A 27,773-nucleotide genomic window follows, 5' to 3' on the forward strand; every position below is an offset into this window, starting at 1 on the left:
AAAACAATAATTGCTAAAAGAAATTGAATTAGTAGTTCTAAATATATTCTAAATGTATTGTGTTTTTTACTCACTTTATGAGACGATGTCATTTACCACGCTGTGGTACCGGCCTGCTTCAAATCCACCTCCATCGTCCCGATACCCAAAAACTCCAACCCATCTTGCCTCAATGACTACCGCCCAGTAGCACTCACCCCCATCATCACTAAGTGCTTAGAGCAGCTGGTCCTAGCACACTTCAAATCCTGTCTCCCCCCCACCCTGGACCCCCACCAATTCGCATACCGCCAGAACAGGAGCACAGAGGATGCAGTCTCCATCGCACTGCACTCTGTCCTCTCACACCTGGACAACAACAACACCTACGCCAGAATGCTGTTTATAGACTTCAGTTCAGCATTCAATACAATCCACCCCTCACAACTCATCAGGAAACTGACAGACCTGGGCATCAGTTCCCTCATCTGCAAATGGTTACTGGACTTCCTGACCAACCGCCCCCAACATGTCCGGCTGGATAACCACTGCTCATCTACCATCACAATGAACACCGGTGTACCACAAGGCTGTGTGATGAGCCCTTTCCTCTACTCCCTCTTCACCCACGACTGCAGACCTGCTGATGGTTCCAACACCATCATTAAGTTTGCAGATGACACCACGGTGATTGGCCTCATCAGTGACAACGATGAGGCCGCCTACAGGGAGGAGGTGGATCGTCTGGCTGAGTGGTGCGACACAAACAACCTGCTGCTTAACACCGAGAAGACCAAGGAGCTCATCGTGGACTACAGGAGGAATGCTGACCCACATCCACCCATCCACATTAAGGGGATGGCTGTGGAGCGTGTGAGCAGCTTCAAGTTCCTGGGAGTCCACATCTCCGAGGATCTCACCTGGACGACCAACTGCTCCAAGCTGGTCAAGAAGGCTCACCAGCGCCTCTTCTTCTTGAGGACTCTGAGGAAGAACCACCTGTCCTCAGACATCCTGGTGAACTTCTATCGTTGCACCATCGAGAGCATCCTGACCAACTGTATAACAGTCTGGTACGGGAACTGCTCTGCCTCGGACCGGAAGGCGTTGCAGAGGGTCGTGAAAACTGCCCAGCGCATCGCCGGAGCACCACTTCCTGCCATAAAAGACATCTACAGGAAGCGGTGTCTGAAAAGGGCTGGGAAAATCATCAAAGACCCCAGTCACCCATCACATGGACTCTTCACCCTCCTGCCCTCTGGGAGGCGCCACAGGAGCCTCCGGACTAAGACCACCAGGTACCGGAACAGCTTCTTCCCCACAGCTGTCAGACTCCTGAACTCTGCCTCCTGACATCTGACCCACGTTAAACTCATGGACTGAACATACACACCCCCACAATGGACAACTGTACCCTCAAACACACAATAATAACATGGAGTGAACCACCACTCACAACCACTAGCACTTTATATAGCCTCTGTAGAAACTATCTACACCCTCACTTATCTTAACTGCACTACTGTATAGCTCTGTGTAAATAATCATTCTGTACATTCAATAATCTTTAATCCTACAACTGTTTACAACTTGCATAGTTCCCATTTCTGTATAGCTGTATATCTCAGATTTCTGTAAAGTTATTTATTTCATATTCTGTATAGTTTTTCATATTTATATCCTGTTCATAGCCTGCACATAGCTTGTACTCACTACAGCCTGTACATACTTAGTTATAGAATATTCACAACATACTTCATACCGTGTACATTATAACATACCATAATAGACCCATTTCTGTAATATACTTACATATCTATACTATTGCTAATATATATTGTAATATATCTATATCACTAAAGCACTTCTGGATGGATGCAAACTGCATTTTGTTGCCCTGTACCTGTGCATGTGCAATGACAATAAAGTTGAATTCTATTCTATTCTATTCTATTTAGCATGTTACCAATAGCGATTTTCCTTACTGAGGAGTTGGCAACACTGCATGCAACAGGACAATGATCTCCAGCATGGCAGAAAAAAAGAATCAAGATTTTGTATTTGTCCAATTAAAGTCCAAAAGTCAACCTTCTAAAATGCCTTGGCAGGACCTTCAGAGAGTGAATAAATGGATACCTGCAAACCTCAATGAGAATACATATAGAAAGAGCAAAAATTGTGATAATGATGTGAGAGGATTGTAGTTATATAAAAAAATTATTGCTTCAATTTATTACTGGTAAAGTTGGCTCTACATGTTATTATATCACAGGGTGTGCTTAAATGTTGACTGCGGCCTGACTGCAGAGAGTCTTGTGAAAAACCTTTTATCTACATGACTGCCACTGACATTGCTTACTGAAAAGTAAACAATGTCAATTATCCCTTTGTTAATGAGAATGATCACAGCCTTGAGATTGAGTTGTGTTTCAGATTTGAAAGAATTTGGAGGCAAGCAGAGTTATGCCTACTGTCAAGGACAATAGTCAGCTGTATGTTTTATTATTGGTTGAAAGGGAGAATGAACAAGTTTTTATGCACTTCCACCATTTGATGCAGTGAAAAGGTTTCTTTCTTTGTTTTTTTATATTCACAGGACAATGTTGGTACAAAAACTTAATTCTTTCAACAGCTTTTGGTGGAGGCAGTGTAATGGCATGGGTTGTATTTCCCTCATTGAAAAAAAAAAAAAAGAAAAAAAAAGCAAACAAGCCTTGTCCTCAATGGAGGCAATCTCAATTCAGAGCGATATCAAGATGAGATTCTGCAACTAGTGGCGATCCCATACTTCCTTAGTCCGGGACCAAACTCTGTCCTCCAAGATGACAATGCTTGCCCCCATGGAGCAAGGTTTATCAGAGATTACTTTGATAATGTGGGGAGGGAGTGGGGAGGATGGAATAGTTTTCTTGCAGTCATGACCTCAACCCCAGAAGTGCAGGCAGCGTGGGATGCTGTTTCTGCCGCAGCAACCAACAACAGGCCCCTGTGCCAAGACATAGTGGCACTGTTAAATTTCCAATATGACTTGTTTCTTTAGACTTCAATAATCCAATCAAATAAATAACACCAAACAAGAGTGTGGAATTGAGATCCCCACTCCCAAAGAAACTCGGAACAATAGAATGTAACATCAGTCTCTTGAGTCAAATACTGCCTTGAGGCAATGGTTGCTGTGATTTGGTGCTTTAAAAACTGAGATGAATTCAGAGTAACAAAATTACTACTATAGATTAAACCTGAAATGGCAGAAGAACAATGTGGATTTGTGAGAACCAAAGGAACAAAAAACACTATATACATATTAGAACCCTTGTAGATAGCAATTTAAGTTCAGAAAGATCCATACTCATATTTTATTAATTATATGAAGGCTTTCGACATCATAAGTAGTGATGAGCGGATTGATCCTGAAATACCGATTCCTCCGATACCAATCATTTATATTCTAGAATCGATTCTCACATTAAAATATCGATATTTTAGTAATTATTAACAGGAACACAGTGGAAAGAAACTATCATTCGGATTGTCTACATTCAAAGGAACTACTTCCTCTTCCCCCTTTCATAGTCATGTGCGAAATACGGCTGTATAAATGTCTCTCAGCCGCTGGCGTGCGCACTCACAACACTGGCTGAGCGTAATTGGAGTCATGTGCGGACTTATTTTACCTCCACAAACAGCCGAGACGTGGTTTGCGATACATGTGGCAAAAAAGTGAGGTGTTGTGGCCATACTTGCCAACCTTGAGACCTCAGAATTAGGGAGACATTCAAAAAGGCTGTTGGGGGGGGGGGGGGGGGGGGGGGGGGGATAAATAAATTACAGTGTTTATTTATCGGATAAAATACGTTAAATATCACCGTTATTATTGGCCGGCCCGGAAACAGCGGGGGTGTCCAAATTCAGAGGCTGCTTCCACCTGAGGACCCGGCCTTCGTGGTCTAAAGAAAGCCGGGTAGTACGTCACGAGCTCTCTCAGTGGAGTGAAACTCTGCCGTCTGCTCGTTGCTATCTAAAATATAAGCGGGCACTGGCATAAACTGTCGACCGTCTCACACTTCTATTTAATCAGTTTTCTGTTTGACCTTTATTCAGCTGTGTGAAAACCCCAGAGTAACCCTACCGAGGGATTAATAAAGTTACATATAATTTAATCTAATCTAATAACTTTAATCTCAGCCAAACCGATTTACTCACGAACAAATAAAACACTGAAAAAGCCAAACGATAACATTTTGAAGTTATCAAAGTGACTTATATATCATGTTTAACCCGAGTAACGGGGGTTTGAAAACGATGTGTCGGTCGGCTCAGATATTTGAAGTTTACACAGCTACATTCTCACCTGAAAATATGTTAAACGTTTTTTTGCGACCCAGAAAGAGAAATAAGAGTAATATTAAAACTAAGTAGCTGCCGCCATTGTTGGAAACTGGAATTGGCTGGGCCCGCTATGAATTCTGCGATATGGTTTTTCAATTTTGTTGTCCGGATGGAAAATCGGGAGAAATTCGGGAGAATGGTGGCTCCGGGAGATTTTCGGGAGGGGCACTGAAATTCGGGATTCTCCCGGAAAAATCGGGAGGGTTGGCATGTATGGTTGTGGCAACATCACTAACCTTGTCAAACACCTCAGAGTAAATCATATCACAGAATATGACGAGCGTATGTTGAGGCGAACTGAAGAGGAGGAGAGGGACAGGTGCTGCTAGGGCGAGACAGACGTCTCTCACTGAGTCCTTTAGTGCTGCAGGCAGGCAAGGTGGTCGGATAGCACAACTTCAGTTTTTTTTATTTCTATATGATGAACTCTGCATTATTAAGTGATAAGAACAAGTAATCTGATGTCCTGTAATCATTATGATGCTATAATTTGAGATACAATAAATACAATTTTTGTACAAAGTATCATATCGGATCAGTATCGTCGATACCACCCTGAATATTACTTGGTATCGGATCGGAAAGGAAATCAGTGGTATCGCACATCACTAATCATAAGTTACGAACATCTGATAAAGTTATTATTAGCTCTGAACATTGACCAAAAAGACCTCAGAGTTATAAAGAACCTGTACTCGGAACAAACTGAAAATCAGCAGAAACTGGAGAATCTGTCAAAATCAGAAGAGAAGAGGTACACGGAGAGGGTGTGTGCCATCAGTGAGTACACCAAGTGCAAGACTGAACTGAATCCCAGGCATAGCTGGACTGGCCATCGGGCATACCGGGCATTTGCCCGGTGGGCCGCTGGCGATTTTTTGTTTTTATGGGCCGATGGATTTTTTTTTTTTTTTTTTTTTTTTAGGTATGATCATGATCGACTCTGGGCTGGACCAATTACAGCCGAGGAGGCCGGATGCACCCTCCCCCTTGTTTAGCAATCACGTGATTTTCGCGCATTGCATGCCGGGAACTCGTGGCAAAACAATCAAGTACCGCATCAAATGCAAGCATTTGCAGCACCGCAAAACGTTCATTCTCCGGTTCCAATACCTTCTTGTTTTTTCTTTGCCGCACAAAAAAGGAATGTACAAAACAAAAGGAGAACAATGCCGGTACGTACAAAGACAGACTCGACGAAAAGACAAAGAAAAGATACGAGGAAAAAATCAAAGGAGTGAAAGGGTCAGACCCTTACGAGCACACAGAGGGACAAAAGACGTTAGCGTGCTGCCCAACTTTCACCACGCTCAGATTTATAATTATACGGTTCTTGGAGTGAGTGCATACACTCATGAAGTTTAGTAACTTCAGGTCACTGCAACAAGCCCAGGTACAGTTTACCGACGGATGGGTGTAGGACCTTGAAATGCACCGTGTAGAACGAAAGACCATCGTACATATCATAAGTTTACCAGTTTCACAAATCGTCGTCATAGATACACATTCGTTAACCGTTTATTAATATAACCTTTGAGCTCAACGGTAATTAGTAGTGGAAATAATTTCTGGTAGCATCACAGAAATGTAGCAGTGACAATAATATTGTATGTTGTAATCGTACTGGACAATTAGTGATACAAAACAACTGTTTTATCCTGTGAATAAAAGTATATGTTTTTGTAAATGTACCAAGGTAATAACAGAAGCGAAACACAATATTGTGTCAGGACAATTCACTATTTATGCACAATAAATAAAGGAGCATAGCGCCACAATTTCTGTTCAGCGCCAGACTTGCTTGTAACCCATTTCACCAATTATGTTAAGAAAAATGACGTATTAACTACTACAAAACTCCGACCTTTGTGGGAATGCTTGGAGCAGACTAACATGTGAGCTGGAGTGTTCTGGGACGTTATATTTGGTATATCCAGACCATCCGTCGGCTCTTACTTCGGAAACATGGCTTAAAAAATTTCTCTTCAACGACGTAATCCGATAAAAAAAACGATCTCTTTACCCGTCGGCTTCCCATGGCTGTCATGCGACCGGCTATTGCAGTTAATAATACAACAGCTTCTTGCCATTTTTTGGGTTTCTTTTTATCGCTGTGTAACTCAGTTCAATTGAAAGCCTGCGTGCGCTAGTACCTCTTGCCACAAGTTCCCAGAATCCTTTGCGGTTTTACCCCTGAATGACGTCACATTTTCAATCTTTATCCTGGTGGGCCGGTCTCTAGTCAAAATGCCCGGGCCGATTTTTTGTCCCAGTCCAGCCTTGATCCCAGGCATTGTGGTTGATGGATTCCTCATTAATAACCTGAGGCATGGAGATGACACTGTAATCATTTCAACACCTGAACAAAACTTGTAGAAAGTGGTCAACATTGTGAAATAGAGGAGTGGAGAAGCGGGACTATTCCTGAAGGTCATGAACATCAGAGACAGATAAGCAAGATTCTCTGAATACATCAGGTTTTTGATTGGGCTCCCACCCAAACGCAAAGCAGAAGTTGAAGCATCGCCAAATATGCTTCCAAACCAACTTCCTTCCAAGCCAAAGACTAGAAAATATGATGAAGCATATCTTGCATTTGGCTTCACCTGTCTCGCCTGGGACGGGAGCACACGCTGGGCTGTCCAAATCACGGACAAACAGTATCCAACATTCTTGATTTTTAGTTCACAAACACTTCTTATATTGACTAACTACTCCTGAAATTTTGGAGATGCTAGCTCTTTATACAGTAAAGTTTCAGTGGGATACAAATAACATCAGGTTGATCCTACCACAATTTTTGTGTCCATATCACGACGAACAGTATCCCAGAGTTGTTTATGTTTTTGAACCCATTTTGCACAGAGAGACATGCTTTGAAAAATGTATTGATAGCAATGTTGAATATTCTTACACAGTAAAAAAGGAAACAACTACACGTAAAATAATTTTTAAGGCTAAGGCCACAGGTATTTTAGAAAGCAGAGATTTTCAGATTTCGTTTTTATAGAAAAATCCTGTCCACGCGAGCAGTTTTGAAAAAAATATCTGTAAATGTAAATGCAAAAAATGAAGTTGAACGCTGTCAAGAACATGCCAAACCAAGAAGAAATGTTGGCCAGTCAGAAGGCCTGGGAGGGAAACAGTAAACAGGGTTTTGTACGCTCACAAAAACCTTACTTCTGAAAAGTTTGTTTTTTTCTGGAAAGACAGCTAATTTTGTGTTACTTTTCAAGTGCCTTCATCATTTCAAATGTTAATAACTAAAGACAGTATTTTGGATTTTCTCACATTGGCTCCCTTGGCCAGAGTTTATTCAATAAAGAAAGAAACTGAAAATTTGACATTATTCTGAGAGATTCATAATCATAAGTCACAGCAATCTGAAATATGGCTGTTGTAGACTCACATCTTAGGAATGGACAAAATGCATACAGCATACATAAATTCAATTTCAAAAAATTACATTTATTCAAAACCGTCAACAAGTTGACGTCGGAATGTGGGTTGTGAGAGCGTCTGTGTTGAATGTAGAAGTTCACTCTGACGCCTCTGTCTTTCTAAATGGAGGGACAGTGACTGGAATTAAAAATAATGTTTTTAAATATGTTTTTATTCAAATATAAATAATACATTAATTTAGCAATATTTGGATAAACAAAATTATTTTAGAAATGTGGTCCTCCGTATCTCAGAAGGCCTTTCGGATGAAACCATTGTGAGAACCTGCCTGAACCTATCATGTGACTTATTGCGACACAAGATGCGAGTGGGCGTTAATGCATCTGGGAAGGGATCTCAAAACTGGATTATAAGTAGCAGAGTTTGTGTTGTAAGCCACTTCCCGCCCCAATTGCACCATACTGGAGCTTGTCTTTTAGTCAGATGTTACGGGTTTTTGTATTGCTTCTCTGTCAGTAGCAGTTTATTTCAATTCAATTAATTTTATTTTTATTGTAGGGTAAAGACCCTTGGCATATTGATGACTGAATCATTTACACTAAGGTTTTGTTTTGACTGCCAATCTCATGTGCACTAGGACTAGTTTTTCCAGTGCCTTCATCACTTGATGTGAGAACAAATAGGCAATAGTCATTTACCTCATCCAGGGGAAATTCTAGGATCAGAGCTTTGGGGGTGCTGAGCACCCAGAGAGCTGCCCAGCCAGGCAAGATAAACCTGTCTCTCTCAGTCCCTGCATCCTTAAATGTTGTCCCGAGTTCTCTCTGACTGTCACTTTGGTGCATTTAAACCCCTGTTCTTCCCTGTCCTCATCGTCTGTTGTCTTCATCTCCATTATCAGTCATCATAATTTTACCATCTCTGTGCAAGTCTGCAAATTTCTTTATTAAATCATGAGATTCTTAAATTCATCAAGTCTCTCCGTGCCTGGGTCCTCGTCACAAAACAAGAGATCACTGTTTTTTACATTTTAACACAATTTAATCCCCACATTTGTGAAAGAGAAGCAAAACACTTTTTTGAAAAGTCTGTAACAAAACCATCAAATCTGATCAAGGTTATTTAAATGCTGCAAAAGAAGAAAGGATTGGAATAGAAAAAATGCATATCCTAACCTTAATTACTGCGGGAGAATAATGAATGATGCTCATAGTGAGTAAAAAGTAAACTGAGTGCATTTTTTGGACACAGATTCACTTTTAATGTGTATGTATAATATAATACAGATACTTAAAAATAAACTCCCAAAACCCCCAAAACAGAATAAATTATTACAAAATATTAATAAAAACTATAAAAATGGAGGCAACTTTGCCTGTGGTAGAATGTATACAATGTATGAAAAAAAATCTACTAATTTTACTAATTTAATAATACTAATTTTGTGTTGTAAGATTTATGAGTTTCATGCTTTCATAGTGGTCCTTAGGAGAGCTTGACATTTTTATCAGGTGGTACACACTGTAAAAAGTTTGAGAAACACTGAGAAGTTAGTGTATGTGTGCTTTTGGAAAACATTTAAAGCTGCAGTACAGAATCTTTGAAACAAGCTTAAAACATTTTTAGAATATAAACAGAGCACTCTGCTTCTCTTTACAGCTCCTCACTCCACCAGGGCTGTTTGGCACTTTCTGATAGTGCGCAAATGTGATGTACGTACTGCAGCAGTCATACAGACAGCTGAATGGTCCAAAAGTTGGCCGACCTATTACTGGCTGAGGTTTTAGCAGAGTTGTGGCTGAACCACATAAAAATATATCATTAATTTTAATCTCCCCAATCAATTACAATGTTATGTTGGAATGTTGTTAAAGAGGGTCAAAAATGTTTCAACCCAGTTTGTTTTGCAGATTCTGTATAACAGCTTTAATATAGGGAGGACACAACTTCCAGATTGTGTGAGTAAAATTAGGTTTTTTTTCTCTTTGTCAGTTTAACAGTTTCTGTTGTGCCTGTCACTGTTCCCTGTCTGTTTTCTTACCTGGTTCTTCCTGACCTTGTACTTTCTCCTCACGTTCCCCTCTTTCCTCTCTCCCTCTTTGGACTGACAATCATACACAAATAGATTGTATTCAATTAGATGAAAAATTACATTAATATGAAAAAAATTATATTAAGATCACTAACAAAAAGTCCTCTCTCAGTGTGCTTTCAACCAAAAGGCAAATAACCAAACCACATGAAAATCTAATAAAAGATATAGACATTGAAACACTGATCCAGTATTATTTTTGACTGACGGATCATTTGACTTCCCTATATCCATTATGAACCTGGCTGTCTCTCTGTACACACACACACACACACACACACACACACACCAGGAGTTATAAGGTTAATGGGCATTCAGTCAGTTAGCTAGTTAGTATCCATTTCAAACAGGACAGTGGTAACAACAGTAGGCTGCAGACAATTTAAAGTTTTAGATTTTAAATAGACTATATACATTTCAATGGGAGCAACAGGACGGTCAGATGTTGCTGAATTTACTACAGAGCAGGATGGATTGTAGAGTAGCAAACATTGTTGGAAAACACGTTTTCAACACTGCAGGTTACCTGGTGTAATGTTTTTCAGCTAGAAAGAAACATGGTCTGACTCCTACCTATATAAAGAGTAACTGAAGGTTAAATGCAGTTAACATGTCCTGTTTTAAGCCAGGCACTTACACCTCGGCTCTGCTGTGTCTCAGCCACCACCGCTCTGGCAGCAAGAGCGCTAGAGCCAGAGTAGGGGAGAGGCGAGCTGGAACAAACCATTTTGGGAGGGGTGGTTATCTATACTTTTGTTAAAATGTTACGTCTCAAACAAGTACAGTACTGTATGCTTTTTGGGTCATTCCTACTATTCGGTGCCATTTCAGTGTGATCACTCTTCATCAAAAAATACAAAATTTTGAATTATTTTAACATTTCATCTAAAAGAGGGATTTTCAACCTATAAGAAAAATGTATTGGTCCAGCTAAGGATATTATATTATAATATTTTTTAAAATCAAAGTCTTTACCCATGACGTGCCAAATGTCCACCCTGTTACAGGACATTCAATTTTCTATTAATAACTGTTTTGAATACACAGTTATAGTAATATTTACATTTTCTAAAAGCTACAATGTCCCTTTTTAAAATCTGCAAGGAAATTTCAAGGAAGTATTTTAAACAAGCATTATATTAAAAGAAGACAGGTTCAGTTTTAAGACACAGTGTAATTTCAAAAGATTGTTTTTAGATTCAAAGGGAATATAAAAAAAAAATTGGCTCCATTTTTAAGTAACTTAATTTTGCTGATTCATTCCCTCCCAATAACCAAAGAGACATGCATTATGTTTGTTGATTTGATTTAATTAACAAAAGAAACACACAGGTAACAGGGTGGACAGAGGAGAAACAGGGTGGACAGGAGGTAACAGCGTGGACATAACATCAGCGACAAAAAATACCACCTTAAAGAAACTTTGAACACCTTCACCATGCCCGTCCAACCAACACAGGTAGATACATGTCCACATTAAACAAGCAAATTTTCACTGTACACCCAACATAATGAACATTTTTCTCACACATTTTACCTATGCAACAGACCAGCAACTCCAGTTTTTTTCAAGGAAATCCCACACTTTCCTCTCCAGCTGAACTGACCTCTTATTCAAAGGTGTTGGTTCTTTCATCAGACACACAACCTGGTCATCCCTATACCAGGTTATGTCCTCACGTGGACTTGGCCAGTGGAACTTGTTGGTCCCGTTCTTGTGCATGCACTTCACTTTAACATCCTCTTCAACCTCCAGAATGATTCCTGGGTAGGGTTCACCATCGTAGTTGATAATGCACCACTGACCAATATGATCTTTTGTGATGTTCTCTCACTTGGTCCCTCAGTGCAATGTGGACTTGCCTCTTGACTAAGGCTTATCTCCTTCAGGCCATAGCATTCACAGTCCAGTACACCTTTGTCTGCCTGGCAAAGGCAGGTTATGTCCCTGTATTTTATTGTTCCTGGAGAGAAACTGAGTACTTGGTGGATTTTCATGGTTCCTTTGACAGGCACAAGTGTCGGTCCATCAATAATTTCTTTTACTTTCCTCTCAACATCATCTTCTCCCACAAAAAAAAGTTCCACTGAAGTGCCCATGTCTCTCAGCTTGTGAAACATAGCTTCTGCGTTGGGGATATCTCCTCCATGGCGGACAATTGTGTCAGCTGACCTTTTAAGGGTGGCTCCAATACCATCTGGAGCCCCCTTTCCATGGGTGGCCTCAAAAAAGTTCCAGCTGATGTTTTTTTTTTTTTGATCAAGGTCTTTTTATTGAACAAAGAATTGCTTCCAACAACAATTATGGCAAAATTAACAAACAGTTGTGCCCCCACCCCCCCAGAACAGTGTAACTAAAACCCAGCCAGAGAGGAAAGGAGAGACAAAATAACATAAAATAAAATAAAGTTACAGATACAAAGTAAATAATAAAATAAATGAACAACAGCAAGAGAAAAAAACAAAAACAAAAAAAAACCCCACTCACACGCACATTAAGCAATAGTATCCGGACTTAATCTTTCAAAGTAAGTAAGAAAAGGTTGCCATGTGTCATAGAACCGCCGAACCGAACCTTTTACAGTGTAGCGGATCTTTTCCAGCTGAGTATAGTACATGACATCCTTAACCCATTGCCCATATACAGGTGGAAGTGGCTCTTTCCATTTCAATAATATCATTCTACGGGCCAAAAGAGTGCAGAAGGCCAGAAGATCAGAGTGTGATTTGGAAAGACTGGCATCACAAGGCGTCACTCCAAAAATAGCTATAAACGGGCAGGGTGCAATTGGAACACCAAATATGTTGGATATGGTTTCAAATATGCTTTTCCAAAAGCTACCCAGTTTTGGACACGCCCAGAACATGTGAAATAGGGAAGCAGGCTCTCGTTTGCACCGGTCACATGTGGAGTCAAACCCATCCTTGATTTTGCTCAGTCTAGTTTTAGACCAATGGAGACGGTGAACAACTTTGAACTGAATCACCACATGTTTAAGGCAAATAGATGATGAAGAAATGCTATTGATTATCTTGTGCCAAGTCTCATCTGTAATCCGTTGGCCAAGATCACTTCCCCATCGTTCCCTAAGTGATTGCAATGTGGACAGCCTAAAATTACTCAACAGCTCATAAACATCACTTACAACCCGCTTAGCATTTGGCTTAAAATCAAAAATATCATCCAAAAGGGATGGTGGTGGACAGGACGGAAAGCAGTCAGTATTAGAAGCAACAAAATTCCTGAGTTGTAGATACCTGAAAAAGTGTGACTGAGGGATCTTGAACTTGTTCACCAGCTGTTCAAATGAGGAAAAGATATTGTCCGTGAAAAGAGCAGCCATTGACGTTATTCCCAGCTTTGTCCATATGTTAAATGCCTCGTCCGTCAAGGATGGGGAGAACATGCAATGCGGTGGTGCATTAAGAGAGAGTTCAGTCTGTTTAAAGTGCCGTCTGAGCTGATACCATAACTTCAGTGAGTGGACAACAAGAGGATTCGTGGTGAAGCTGGAGATCGGTCCCGCCAGAGGTAATCTGGCACACAGCAAAGACACCAGGGAGGATTGACTCACCGACAGCCGCTCCAGTGTTACCCATGATGATGATAAATTATCATGGTCTTTCATCCAGTACAATAATGCTCTTATATTAGCTGCCCAGTAATAAAACAGAAAATTTGGGAGTGCCAAGCCTCCTGCGCTCCGCGGTCTTTGTAATACACTCTGTTTCAGCCTAGGTGGTTTTTTGTTCCAAATGAAGGAGGAGATTTGACTATTTAGATTATTAAAAAAAGACTTGGTTAAAAAAATTGGAAGACACTGAAAAAGATATAGAAATTTAGGGAATATAGTCATCTTAATGATATTTAATCTACCACCCAGCGAAAGAGGCAAGGACTCCCACTTTCCAAAATCCTCCTTTAGTTTAGACAATAAAGGAAGATAATTAGTTTTATACAAGTCTCTATGATTCTGCGTAATCCAAATGCCCAAGTATTTGAACTTGTTATAGCTGAGCTTGAAAGGTGCTAAAATAGACGAAAGTTCCCCGGTTATTGTACCTAAAGGCATTGCCTCACTTTTCCCGAAATTCACCTTATATCCGGAAATTGTCCCGAATTCCTTAAGTACATCTAAAAGTTTAGGGAGGCTATTTGAAGGGTTGGAAATAAACAAGAGCATGTCGTCGGCATAAAGAGAGACTTTATGCTCGATATCCCCACGACGTATTCCCTCATCCTCAACACAGTGTCTTAGAGCAATAGCTAGCGGTTCAATTGCGATGGCAAAAAGGAGAGGTGACAAAGGGCACCCCTGTCGTGTGCCACGCTGAAGCTGAAAAAAGGGGGACAGACTATTGTTGGTCCGAATGGCCGCTACAGGGTCACAGTACAATACTTTTATCCAGGATACAAAATTACTCCCGAGGCCAAATTTTTCAAGCGTATGGAAAAGAAAGTCCCATCTCACCCGATCAAACGCTTTCTCAGCATCAAGTGAAATAACAGTTTCCAGTACCTTTGACATGGCTATAGATTGTATTTAATAAACGTCTAATATTAAAAAACGAGTACCTGTTTTTGATAAAGCCTGTCTGATCAGGTGAGATAATGGAGGGCAGATGTTTCTCTAAACGGCGGGCCAACACTTTAGCAAGGATTTTGGTGTCGGTGTTCAGCAGAGATATTGGACGGTATGAGCCACAATCTAAATGATCCTTATCCTTTTTTAGAATTAGGGAGATCACTGCTTGACGCATTGTTGGAGGCAAGGATTGTGAGAGGAAAGATTCTTCAAAAGTCGATTTTAACAATGGATTCAATTGGTTAGAAAACTTCTTAAAAAAATCGGAAGGATACCCGTCGGGGCCAGGTGATTTTCCAGACTGCATACTCCGTATGGCCATTTCAATTTCAGCATCAGAAATGGGCTCCTCCAAACTGGTGGCCGCATCTTCTCCTAAGGAAGGGATATCAAGTTTCTCAAAGAAATTTTCTAGAGCCAGGTCATCCTTAGCCAGGGGGGAGCTGTATAAAGTCTGATAGTATCTAAAAAAAACTATTATTTATACCTTGGTTATCCGTGCATCTTATTCCCTGGTCATTCCGGATCTCAGGGATAGCTTGATTAGCTGTTCTTTGTCGTAGCTGATGAGCTAGCAGCTTGCCTGTTTTTTCTCCATGCTCATACGAGTAGCTACGCAACTTCGAAATTAGATACTCAGCCTGTTTTGTAGATAGAAGATTATATTCAGTTTGTAATTTCAGCCTACGTTTATATAATACCGGGTCAGGGGAATGGCTATATACAGCGTCTAGTTTAGTAATTTCGTCAGCCAATAGAGAGAGTTGCTCAGTATCCCTCTTCCTTTTGTTCGCACAGAATGAGATTATCTGGCCTCTCAGATATGCTTTTAGAGATTCCCAAACAGTTGATGGTGACATCTCTGGAGTTTGATTGATGGCAAGAAAGAAATCTATTTGAGACCTAATATAATTAACAAACTCTTCGTCTGCTAACAATACTGGGTTGAACCTCCATGGCCGATAATTGGAGTAGGCATTGGGAATACGCAGTGAAAGAACAACAGGTGAATGATCTGAAATCACCATGGCCTTGTAATCACAGTCTGTCACCAAAGGGAGGAGTTTTTTGTCCAGAAAGAAATAATCTATACGAGTATATGTTTTATGGACATTAGAAAAAAAAGAATATTGACTTGAAGTTGGGTTACGAAATCTCCATACATCAGCTAACCCGTAGTTATGAAGAAAACGCTGTATAACACGTGCTGATTTTGAAATAGGCGTGCATTTGTGCAAGCTGCGGTCCATAGCAGATAATGAGCAATTTAGGTCCCCACCAAGAATAATATTATGCGTTGCCATGTTGGGAAGCCGTGCAAAGACATTAGTGAAAAACCTATGATCGTCCCAGTTAGGGGCATAGACATTCGCTAAAATCAAGGGGAAACCATATAAATGTCCTACAACTACAACAAAACGGCCTGCAGGGTCTTCATCTACAGTTGTGGCTATAAATGGTAAAGTTTTGCTTATCAATATTGCTGTCCCCCGAGCTTTAGAATTAAATTTAGAGTGATATATCTGGCCTACCCATCCAGACTTGATTCGAAGATGATCAGAGGTACGCAGATGCGTTTCCTGGAGAAATGCTATATCCGTTCTAAGTCGTTGTAAATGAGTAATAACCTTTTTCCGCTTGACTGGATGGTTGAGTGATTTTACATTCCAGCTTACAAAATTTACCACCCGATCACTAAATGATCGCGCTGTGCTCATCCCTGCTCAAATAGTAAAATATGAAAGCTCCAGATGCACAACAGGCATAGGAGAAGAGGAAAGAGAGGGGAGGAAGAAGAAGGAAAAAAAAAAAAAAAAAGAAGGGAAAAACAAAAAACACATTGATAAGTAAAATAAACATATCTGGCTGAAGCCCAAACCAAGAACACAATGAGCAATTACACCAGATCGAACATGGTGACTGCCAAACCCCCTGCAAACAGATCCACACATATAGCCTAGTGCTTGTTTGGGTTACTATAAGCCAGACTCTTAGGCTCCCGCTGGCCGCTTGACATAACATATCCTACAAAGAAAAATAGTCAATAAAATAGAAAAAGAATATATATATATATATATATATATATATATATATATATATATATATATATATATATATATATATACATACACACACATACATATATCGACATCCAAACAAAGTATAGAACTTTTCTAAACCCAATGGTATTGCCATGAAATAAAATGAACCAAAATGTGTTTATGAAATAAGTTTAAATGTCTGAACAAGAAGTGTCTCTTCAAGCTTTTCATCACCGTGCGAACGCTACAACAAACAGTCATGTACACTCAGCCGTAACTGAGACAACCAACCGTAGCACTGGCGCTCCCACATAGAGCGACAGGCGCAGCCTCCTCAAACGTTGATAATATGTTCTTTAACATATTCCATTGCCTTCGCCGCATCCAATAAAGGCCTTCTTCTTAAGAGATGACGTCACCACCCGGCCTTCTTGGGGCCAGACTCCTGTGTGAGCGGTCGACAATAACATCTTTATCCATACCCAGCGCTTCACATAGTAGCGCGGATACGGCCGTGGTGGAGCTCGAATCCGGGCCCTCCGGGACCCCCATGATACGGATATTGGATCTCCGCATCCTGCCTTCCATGTCATCACATTTATCTTTCAGGTCAGATAGCTCCTTCCTCAAAGTCTTCACCGTAGATTGCAAGGTGACCACCTCATCGCTCCACATTGACAGCCCGTCCTCTACTTCTTTCACCGTGGCCTTAACTCCATCCATTTCAGCGCGCGCTGCCGCCGTATTGTTAGCAATCTCATTTCTCACTTCTTGCACATCAGCCCTAATGTTATCAAAATCTTCTTTCAGTGCATTCCTGAGTTCTTCTTTTAACACCACGCTGATATCATCTTTAATGGATTGAAGAAGCTCTAATTTCAGGGCATCAGTGTCCACAAAGCGCCCATCGCTCTGCTGAGCCCGTTCCTCAGTGGTCGCTGAGCCGGGCGCCGCCCTTGGGCCACCATTGGTATTCTCGCCCGAGGATGCGCCGGGCCTAGCCGCAGTTCCTCCGGTGTACTTGTATTTCCTTAGGTTCGATGCCATTTTGTCTCGAGTGAAGCTTTAATATAGTATATAAAACTGTTAGCTTCCCCTGTGACATAAAATGAGACTTTGTAGGTTGAAAAAAAACTATTTCTGAAACTCTGTTAGCGGGAGCCTTCAGAAACACGTCCTACTCCATTGCTGGCTCGCTAGCGCCCCCCCAGCTGATGTTTTTGAACCCTTTTTTGAATGGCTCTTTTGAGAGCAGGTAAAAGTTGCCCTTTTGTTTGTATTGTGTAGCTGGACCATCGCTGAAGACATGGAGGTGTTTGATAAGAGGGTATCTTTCTCTGATCATGTCTAACACAGGGTCAAGATGGGCCCATATCGCAGGGGGATCATGCCGCCTGGAAGGTGAGATAGAGCAGAATGTTACTGGTGACTGTTCAGCTGCAGTGTACAGTACTCCAGTATGTAGGGTTGCCTGCTGGTGTGACCCTCCGAAGTGGACTGCTTGTACTTCTTGAGAATACTTACAGGAGTAGTTCTCACTAAAATCTACATGTAGCAGACATTCATCGTTTCTCAAATTTTCTCTCAGTTGTCTGTAGGCCCTATACTGCCATCGGATATTAAAGACGTGCCGCCTAAATCTGAGTAGTCCGTCATGAAATTCCCCTGCAAGTGCATCCTCTGTTGTCATGACAGTTGTCTTCACTGTAATTGTTGACTTTTTACCAGATACCTCTCCATCATTTAATTTTTCATTCTCTTCTAGAGACCACTTGGTAAAGGCTATCTCTGTGTTGTTAGGAGGTCTCAAGAGTGTGTGTGTTGTACTGAAACAGTCTTTGCACTCACCGTATGCACAGACTTTGGATTTAGCATCACACATTGTTGCATCTACCATCTCTTCAATGTGTTTTGTTGCTGACAGACCTTGGACGTACAGGGCATTGGCCATGAACTGTAAGTTCTCATGTGTCCTGCACTGACAGGTTTCACGATCAGCTTCTGTGGGCACCACAACCCAAAATGGTCTTAAGGTGCAGAAACAAGAATATGAGACCTGATGCTCAGTTTCTGAAAGAAACTTATGGTGCAGATTCTTCAGTGAATCAGTTAGCAAACGTTTCTGTTTTTTTATTTTCTTTTGAGTTACAGTTTGCTTTCGTCCTGTTGTCATCCGACTGACGTCATCTCTTAAGAAGGCCTTTATTTTCTGCTTGCAATCAACTGGTAATCTATTGCTTTCCTTTCTTTCAAAGGTTATGAGCCCTCCATCTTGTCTTTGACCACGCTTTTTTGAAAAGCCTAGAGCTGTCTGTGCAGCCCTCTGTAGCCTGTATTTCTTTATAATTTTTCCTATTGTCGTTTTTGCAATAATTTGCCTCTCTCGTTCCTTTTTGGTGTTTTTGTATTTATTCCTGATTTCCTCAATGATTGATTCCTGCAGTAATAGTCTTTTCCTAATTGTGTTGCTAACTGTTTCATGACGCAGCAGTGCATCCACTTTAGAACGTGGGGATTTTTTTCCCCCACCCAAACGCTGGCACCTCTTGTTGTATTTTTCTTTTTTTCTCTTTTCCTTTTCCAACAAGGCCTTTAGCTCTTTAATTTCATTCTTGAGTCTCCTTCTTCCCTGTCTAATATTCCTTCGTCCAACAATGTATTGCCTACAACACAGGAAACATTGTCACAATTATTATATATATATGTTTAGATAAATGTTTAGATACAGTATAAGATAGACGTTGGATATTATATGTTTATAATGTATTAGGCAGGTAGTGTCTCTCTCTCTCTCTCTCTCTCTCTCTCTCTCTCTCTCTCTCTCTCTCTCTCTCTCTCTCTCACTCATATCATTCAAATACAAAATCTACCTAATCAGCAAAGCATTGAACTGTCAACTCTTCTTCTAACCTTGAGGGTCCTGGTTGCGGGGCATTTTCTGGCTCTAGGGAATATTCTGGACTTAGGGGAGGAGTATTCATAGCCTCAAATTCTGTCCTGCCTTTGGCACTAGCCCTCTGCTTTCTTTTCCTTTCTCGCCACTGCTTTCTCTGTGCTCTCTTCTGTCGTTCACTGAGATCTGCCACTTTCTTTTTTTTCCCTTCCTCTCTGTCCTTTCTCCACTTCTCTTTCTCTTTATTGAGATATATCTGTCTTCTCTCAGGGTCAGCATCACGACGTGCTCGGTAGCGCCGCTGCTTCTCCGCAGCAGACATTGGTGCCATTCCCTGAAAAATGTATACTATTCAAAATCTTCTAAAAGTATATATATACAGGTTAATAATAATTACCAATACACACTTGTATAAATAACCCTAAACACTAAACTTCTATCATCTTACGTCCCCCCTGTTACCATGTGTCCCCCCCTGTTACAGTGCATAGCAATAACAGGGGTGACGGTAACAGGGGGGAGATTTTATGCTAAACTTAGCCATTACTACTAGTATGATGAACAACAAGCTAGTACATGGTGACCACTAAGAACCATTTTTAACATGTTTATTAGCCATATTATAAAAATTACAAAAAAAAATTGTTTCCACTATTAATAAGCGTAACAGGTTGGACGTGTTATGCTTTGCCACATTACAAAATCTTGCTAAAACATTGAAAAAAGGGTTGATTAAAGAGTGGTACTTACTCGTCTTCTTCTTGAAAGTTTTCCCTCCAAAATATGTTACATCCGGGAGTGTCATGTGACTAAAAGAATAATCAGGTGATGTGTTCTATGGAATTCTTAGCAGAGTAACAGGGGTGACAGTTGATTCAGGGACACAACATTTTTTAAAGATTTTAAGTATTAAACATGCATTAATAATAAAAAAGAACATTTGATGAGGAACATTAGAAATAAGCCAATCCAGAAATGATGAAAAATCTAGATTTTTTTTTTTTTTAAGTTATATTTGTAACTGAAGTCGAGCAAGCATGACTGGGGACATAGTACTTTAGTGACTTGTGCTAAAATAAAAGTAATTTACTTTTAATGTATTTATCCTGTGTATATATCAATGTGTTCTATGGTAGAGGGGGGTTAAACATACAAGAAAATGGTTTAGAAATAAGCATTAGACAAGTTTTACACTAAATATAGCATATTATGTCATTAGGACTCAAATGGCACCGAATAGTAAGAATGACCCTTTTATATTTTTTAGTAGTGTGTCACACAAACAGCAAATATTGTCAAAAAAAAAGTAAGAAATATTTGGGGGTGCTTTGAGTCATTTTAATGGGCTAAAATCGCCCCTGCGCTCATCTTTGTTACTGGAACCAAATGCATTATTGTCCACAACATTGGTATATTCTCCTACTTTGGATTCAGGTTGTAAATGTGACACAGGATCGCAGACACTTTGCTATCCTTCAGAACTTCAAGCCTGCAGGCTTGCACTGGCACAGTCAGCTATTTCCTGTGGTGGCTACTGTCACAGTGAACCAGGGGTCTTTGCTATAATGTGTAAACCTATTCTAGTTAATAAGTGAGCATAATATGGGCTCACCCCATGTTAGTCGGAATTATCCATCTTATGAAAGAAAATTAGCTTTTTAGCTTCGTTATAAATATGGTAAAAATGTTTACTCTGTAAAAATATCCAGTTTGAATTCTTCCTGATTGCTTCTGTTCTGTTGCTTGGCTGGAAGTCTCAAACCTAAATGAACCATGAGACATGCAAGCTGTGTACTGGCATATTTGCACCATTATACCTTTGTTGTTTAGATCTGTGTTCCTGGTATTTAAACAAAATAACATAATCAGTCAAAGGGCCATCTGTCTCATCTAATGAGGTCATGGCTTAAATGCAACAGATAGGTCCTTGCAGTTGTCAGTCTTCATGCTTTTATTCACAATCAATGGCACTGAAACATTTCTCACTAATTGGTCCTCTGAATATTTATGCAGCTACTTAGGTACAGAAAAGCAATCCATTAAACAATGTTTCTAAATCGACAACTGTAAGACAGCAACCATGTTAAGGTGACGGTGTTTTATGTCCCTTCAAACCTAAATCATTAAGCAAGCTACAAAATGGAGAAGCTGAATGATTGTATATTCTACATCTGATAAGCCTATAATTACTGCCCACTGCTCTCTTGTATTGATGTAGTACAATAGCCCATAAATAGGATAAAGGTCAGGATTTAACAATTGGCATTGACTTGCTTTTTTACACTAATAGACATCAGTAGAGACTGTAGACTGTTGGCAAAATGGCAAACACAATTTAATGATCTGTTATTAAAAAAAATGCTCATAACTGAGAATGAGTCTCGTTTAATGAGATCTATTTGGCTACTGAACCCTTGTTATTGTGTTTCTATTAGAGAGAAACTACAAGCAATTCTCCACAGCTTTACAAGTAGAGGAAAAGATTTAATCAGGGTGGCATTACCAGGCTATACAGCCACAAAACCTACTGTCGGACCAGCACAGCACAGAACCAATGCAGATTTGTAAAAGGTATCGTCATGTTTCCCTAATATTTTGTCAGCAGTAAGGAAGATCCGTAATCACTTATCTGCCTGCTTTCCTGGGTGTTCAACTGCTTTTCTATTTTTTACATGATTGCTGCTTTCACATGCTGTCAGTCTCAGTACTGACATCATTACTCTAGTCCAGTCGTCTTCTTTCTCACCTCGGCCAATCAGCTTCCGCTTTGCATGGTTTAAATCTGTGCTCTCCATCATTCCACCTTTCAGACTCACTTGTTAAACCCACCTACTTTCCACCTCCCCTTCAGACACCTCAGCCAGAGCTCCATTCAAGCCTCAGTCTTCATCTTCACCACCACCAGCACCTAGACTTCGGGGGATCTTTTCCTAAATTTCATAACTGCTAGGATTCCGTTCTGCCATGATGGGTCATTGGAGTTTAATCACCAAATACATTAATTTCTCCATCTCAATAAATCAGTGCAGTTCTTCCAAGTCATTTCTCCTTATTGAAATATTGTAAGGTAAAGACCCTACAATAACACAGAGAAAACCTCGGCAGTCCCCGACAATATTAATGAGAACAAAGACTTTGCTATAATAAAGAAATATAGCATATCACAATTAGATTAATGAGTTAGTGACCTATGTCCAGCTTAAAGTCAGTTTTGCCTGAGGCTTGCTAAATCACCATAGATAACTTATAATGGACACATCACCTGGTTGGGAGCAGATTATGCTGTTTTCCCACTTGAGGAACCTGTTATTGTGATTTTGGCACTTTCTAAATAAAATTGAAGTGAATGTAAGAAGATTTCCTTTAAGTTTAATATCAATAGGAAGCTCTTCTTTTCACATGTTTTTGTCTTTTACAGCAGGTTTTACATGCAAAAAGTGATTCTGCTGGGTGAGTACATCTTATATGTGCTAGTTGTTAAAATCGCACCTGACGCAAACTGTCTCATATTGTCACTGGAATTTGCAGATATCCAGCTAGTAATGCACAAAATGTTTCAACACTTGATTCCAAACTGCTGCTCTGTGTTATACTGTTCGAAATGCAGTTTGATTAATCTCTTTGTAGCAGTGTTTCATTAGACTTCTAGGAATCACTGTATGTGGAAGAAGACTGAAATAGCACATGAAACACCTCTTTTGATGAGAGCATGCACAGACAGTATGACTTAACAGAGAAATCTATTATTTACTGTTGCAATACCCATTATCTTAAACTGGGGTTTTAGATTTTGTTGAGCCAGCTAACACAATAAAAGCCTAAACTTCCTTCATGTTATGCACACACACACACACACACACACACACACACACACACACACACACACACACACACACAATGAAATTCCAAGAACTAAATATCAACATAGTGAAAATGAAGAGATTTGGCTGCAATTTTGTCAACAAATAGACAATAAAATACAGGCTTTTTAAAACCATCCACATGGCTGTGCTTCACTCTTTTGCTTAAGTCTTTCTGCTTCTCTAGTGACACACTAGTAAATTCTAATTTAAAGGCAGCTTGTTAGTTCAGCTTGTCACCAAAGCATTTCCAAATATTTACATGAGAGGCGCCACGAAGGTCTGGTCTTTTCAAGACCTTTTGTGGATGCACTGGGTTCTGGTGTAAGTGCATCCAGTGGAGATGAATCAAATCATAAAAGTAACAGAAAAGTGAGACTTGAAAATACACACTAACGAAAGAATATCCCTTTTTAATAAAGATGTACATATTTTAGGAATGTTAAACCTTCTTTTTATCACCTATGCTCACAGCTATCTGCAATATAAGCCTTTTGAGTTGGGATTAAAACAACAACCACGTCCTGAAATTATGTAATAGAATTGGACTGTATACAATGTGTTTTTACAGATGATGTAATCATAGGTCTTTTTTTGTTTATGCAAACAAGAATTGAAATTTCTGCAGTTAGAGCAGCAAAGATAATATGAAAACACTATTTCTATTAATTTAAAAAAGTTGCTACAATAGCAATCATTTCACATTATCTACATTAAATGGTAGTTCACAATGAATTCATCCTACAAGGACTGGTTATTGAGAGCCCTTGTTCTGTCAACTTAACTAGTAGGTTAAATGAGACAAAAACATTTACGAATGTCATTTCTAGTAGGCTTGTCACGATCACCGTCCTCCTTAACATTTTACTTTATTTGATGCACTGTTAAGGACATTTATTTTTTTCAGCTTTACACTAATAGACAACATACCTTTTAAACCATAACTGCACTGATTGAAGACATCAGACATGCAGTTTACACTAAAAATTCTACCTCTCTTTAATTACATTTTGGCATCCTTCTCATCTTGTGTGTAATCTTACCTGCACTATCCTCACCTCTATAGAAAGTCTGTTTCAGGTCAGTAACTTAATTTGAAAAATTTAGAGTGCATTTGTTTGCCACAGGGAGCAGTAGCTCCTCATTTCTACTTTTTTTCACACTTTTTATTCTGACAGTTGCTTCAGAGCAAGACATCCGGTTTTCTCCTATGATTGACGGCTTTGAGACACCTTGCGATGACTCTTCTGCCTCTGTCATGTTTCGGCTCTGTCTGTCTTCTCTCCTTTTTCCTTTTGATGCTCTTTGTCTTTCTAGCATACACGTATGCCTTTCCTTAACCTCTCCAGGGACTGCTCTATCTAGCCCTTGGAAACTAAAGAAGAGCAAGTAATAAAAAGCTGGCTGTAAGAAAAAAATATATATATATATAATTTCTGTCTCTCTTTATTCTCCTACCTCCTTCAGGTTTCCTGCTAAGGCATCAGAGATGCACAGCCAAATCCCTGAATCACTGACAGTTCCAGAACCTATCATGCCAATTTTTTTTGTAATACATCACATCATATGCCCATCTATGAGGTAAAAAAGTAAAAGCATTACATTTCAAATTTTCAAAACTATCAACTGTTTTGAGTGGCCAAGTGCTTAATTTCATAAAACAAAAGTCCGGCATAAATCTGTCACTTTGTTTTATTTTTAATTAATTAAGTTAGTCATTTCAGTTAAACATTTGACACATTATTTTTCAATCAAGAAACTATATACTGGAAAACAGTGGGCTTAATGAAGATGTTAGAACTTAAGGCTCCCCATCTCTTCTCTGCTACGGGTTTCAAAAAACTTACTACTTACTAACTGCAGTTAGTTGTGATTGATTATGCCCATACTACATGTATAACATGTCCCCTGTGCCTCTGCCTTAATGCACTGGGCATAGAAATAGCGGACACCAAAAGACAATTTTCCTTTTTTTAAAAGATGGACAAATTCAACTGAATAGAGTGGAGAGCTAACAGTAGAGTATGTCAGATTTTTTTGAGACCTTTTAGTCTTGGATGTTTTTCGATTGAAGTTTCACTCACTGATTTGTTTTGGTTTCAAACATTTTACAGTAGTTATATACTGAAGTAATTGGTTCGATGTAAGAAAAGTTTGTAATTTTGCTCAAAATACGACTCTTTACCTTTAACTTTTAAAAAACTTTTTAAAAAATGACACCTGAAACCGAAGGACAACTTAAAAAAAATGGTAGCATTTGTTTCCCTGGCAATGAAAACAGACTGGAATGTCAATGAGATAAACAGGATTTGAATTTTTTTTATGTTTAACTTTCAGGTGGAGGTGTGGATGAATCCTGTGTAACCACCCATGGAGTGGCATTTTCCCAGGCTTACTGTGCACACTTCGGTCCAATCATCAAGACTGCGTATTGTATTTAAGGACCGGCAGTGCTGTGTGCTCCTAGTTTGTAGCTTAAATTTCAGGATGCCTTGTTTTGGCTCTTATCTGCTTCTCTGCTGTTTGCCTGATATACTATCACCCACATCAAGATACTCAGCTGCAATTTTGTTCGGAATATAAGGACCAGTTTCATTTAAATTGTCGTTCCCAGAAGACGCTGCACTTTCCTAACAGTCTTTTACAAACCAGCTATTTTGTTGTTTCAAAATAGCTTCATTCCTTTCTCAACCTGTGAGTTTGAGATGCTAACACTCAGCTTTTGAATACAGTTGCCCTGGGGGATTGGTTTGCAACAATGAGTCTAACAGCTGCTTACTTTCATATGGCTATACAACCAAAACCACAGGCAGTTTGAGGTTGGAATTCATCGCCTACGAATATCTGGTCCAGCCAGTTACCACACAGCTGCTGTTCTAAAACTCAAGCTCTCCTTGTTTCATGAGAGTTAAGCTCTCAGCCAATTAGCAGTCCTTTGACTTTTTTCCAGCTCCCTCCCAGTGCTACCTCTAGGCCTGCTCTCACTCATCCATGTCTTAATGGATCTTGCTTTTTTCCCCAAAGTGCTTGCCCAAAAAGAGCCATATGATTATTGGAGATGTCTTGTTTTTTGTAGGGTCCTTACTTTACAATATGAAGTGACTTGAGGCAGTTGTTGTGATTTGGCACTGTATAAATAAAATTGAATTGAGTGAATACTTTGTTTGTGCCAATATAGTGTAGGCCTATTTGTGTTGGAGCTAGCTGATCATCACTGTTTGTTCTGTTTCATTGCTCATTCTGTTCTTTTTTCTGGGTTTACCATTCATTCAGGCAATGAACAGCATGTCTATAACTTGTGTTCCCTGAAGGAGAGGAACTAGGTACAACACCAGGTGTCCCTACTGTGCACCTCAGCTCAGTGAAGCAAACTAAGGGATGACTGTGGTGACAAGGTGGATATGTTGCATCAGGAGTTGCACGTTGCATCATAGGTTATCTGCCTTAAAGGTGTGAATATAGGTTTCTTCAGCTCAGGATATGCAGTGGTGTAATATCCCATACTATGTCTATTGCACCTCATTCTTCTCCTTCATGGAACAAACGTTATAGCCATAACTTGTCTTCTCTGAGGAAAACATTATAGGCATAACCATTTGTTTTCTGTATGAAGTGACACTGCACAAGTGTTTAATAAGTGTTTCACAATGCATCTCTTTTTGAAACGAATATTTAGACCCTTTACTTGATGAAAAGGCTTTCACTTAAGTAAACTTTTTTCTTTAAAATACATGGGAAATAGGAAAAGTGGTGCAGAGCTACTTATTTTGGAATTATTTACTCAATATCATTAGATCACGTTATTCATTCTTTTATGTGTAAACTATATCATTTTAAAGTTGCTGCTTTGATTTCATTTCATATACTACTACACTACCTTTATATTGAAGAAGACAGTAAAGACATATCATTTTTGGAGGAGAGCGAGTGGGGTTCACTGTTATTCTAGTGTTTGAACTTTATGTCCTGCAGGTTCACTTTTATCCCTGTTGTGATGTCCTTAGCTCTCTAGCAATTTGGAGCTTTACCTTCGTTACCACCCTTTCAATTATTGTATACTTTTTATGAACTTTTGGAAGTCTGCCATGATGGTTTATATTTTTTTCTTCTTTCATTTAGCTTCAGTTTCTATTTTGAGTTTGTTCATATTTAGTTTCTCCAGTGTTTCTGCTTTGGTCCTCTTTTGTTCCACTGTTATGTTTAGTGTGACTTTTTGTGTTTAGTACTGCATTTGCCTTTTGGTTATATCCTCTTTCATTTGGTTTCCATTCCTTTGTAACTGTCTGCCCTTTCATGATTGCCTTCGGCTGTGTTTTCACTTATGTCTCTTTCTCTTTGTAATCTCCCAATCACATGTGAGTGTACACGTAGTCCCATTTTGCCTTTGTTCTCAAACAAGGCTTCTATTTATACTTATGTTTGTGTTCCTAATTTTCTGGATTTCTCTTCAGTTTTACTTTATGCCCAGTTTAGTTTTGATCACCATGTGCTCCTGGTTTTAGTTTTCTCTTCAGATTAAGTTTTATGTCC

General features: G+C 39.6%; 1 long non-coding RNA gene across 1 annotated transcript in view; it reads left to right on the top strand.

The window, feature by feature from the left end:
* Positions 1–26,076, top strand: part of LOC143415087 (uncharacterized) — a 40,631-nt gene extending 14,555 nt beyond the window's left edge. The window contains exons 2-3 of the long non-coding RNA XR_013095694.1: positions 24,711–24,824; positions 25,581–26,076. This is a non-coding gene — a long non-coding RNA (uncharacterized LOC143415087). The remainder of the gene's footprint in view (positions 1–24,710; positions 24,825–25,580) is intronic.
* The last annotated feature ends 1,697 nt before the right edge of the window (positions 26,077–27,773 follow it).

This window comes from Maylandia zebra, linkage group LG23 (assembly GCF_041146795.1).
Source record: "Maylandia zebra isolate NMK-2024a linkage group LG23, Mzebra_GT3a, whole genome shotgun sequence".
NCBI classification, from domain to species: domain Eukaryota; kingdom Metazoa; phylum Chordata; class Actinopteri; order Cichliformes; family Cichlidae; genus Maylandia; species Maylandia zebra.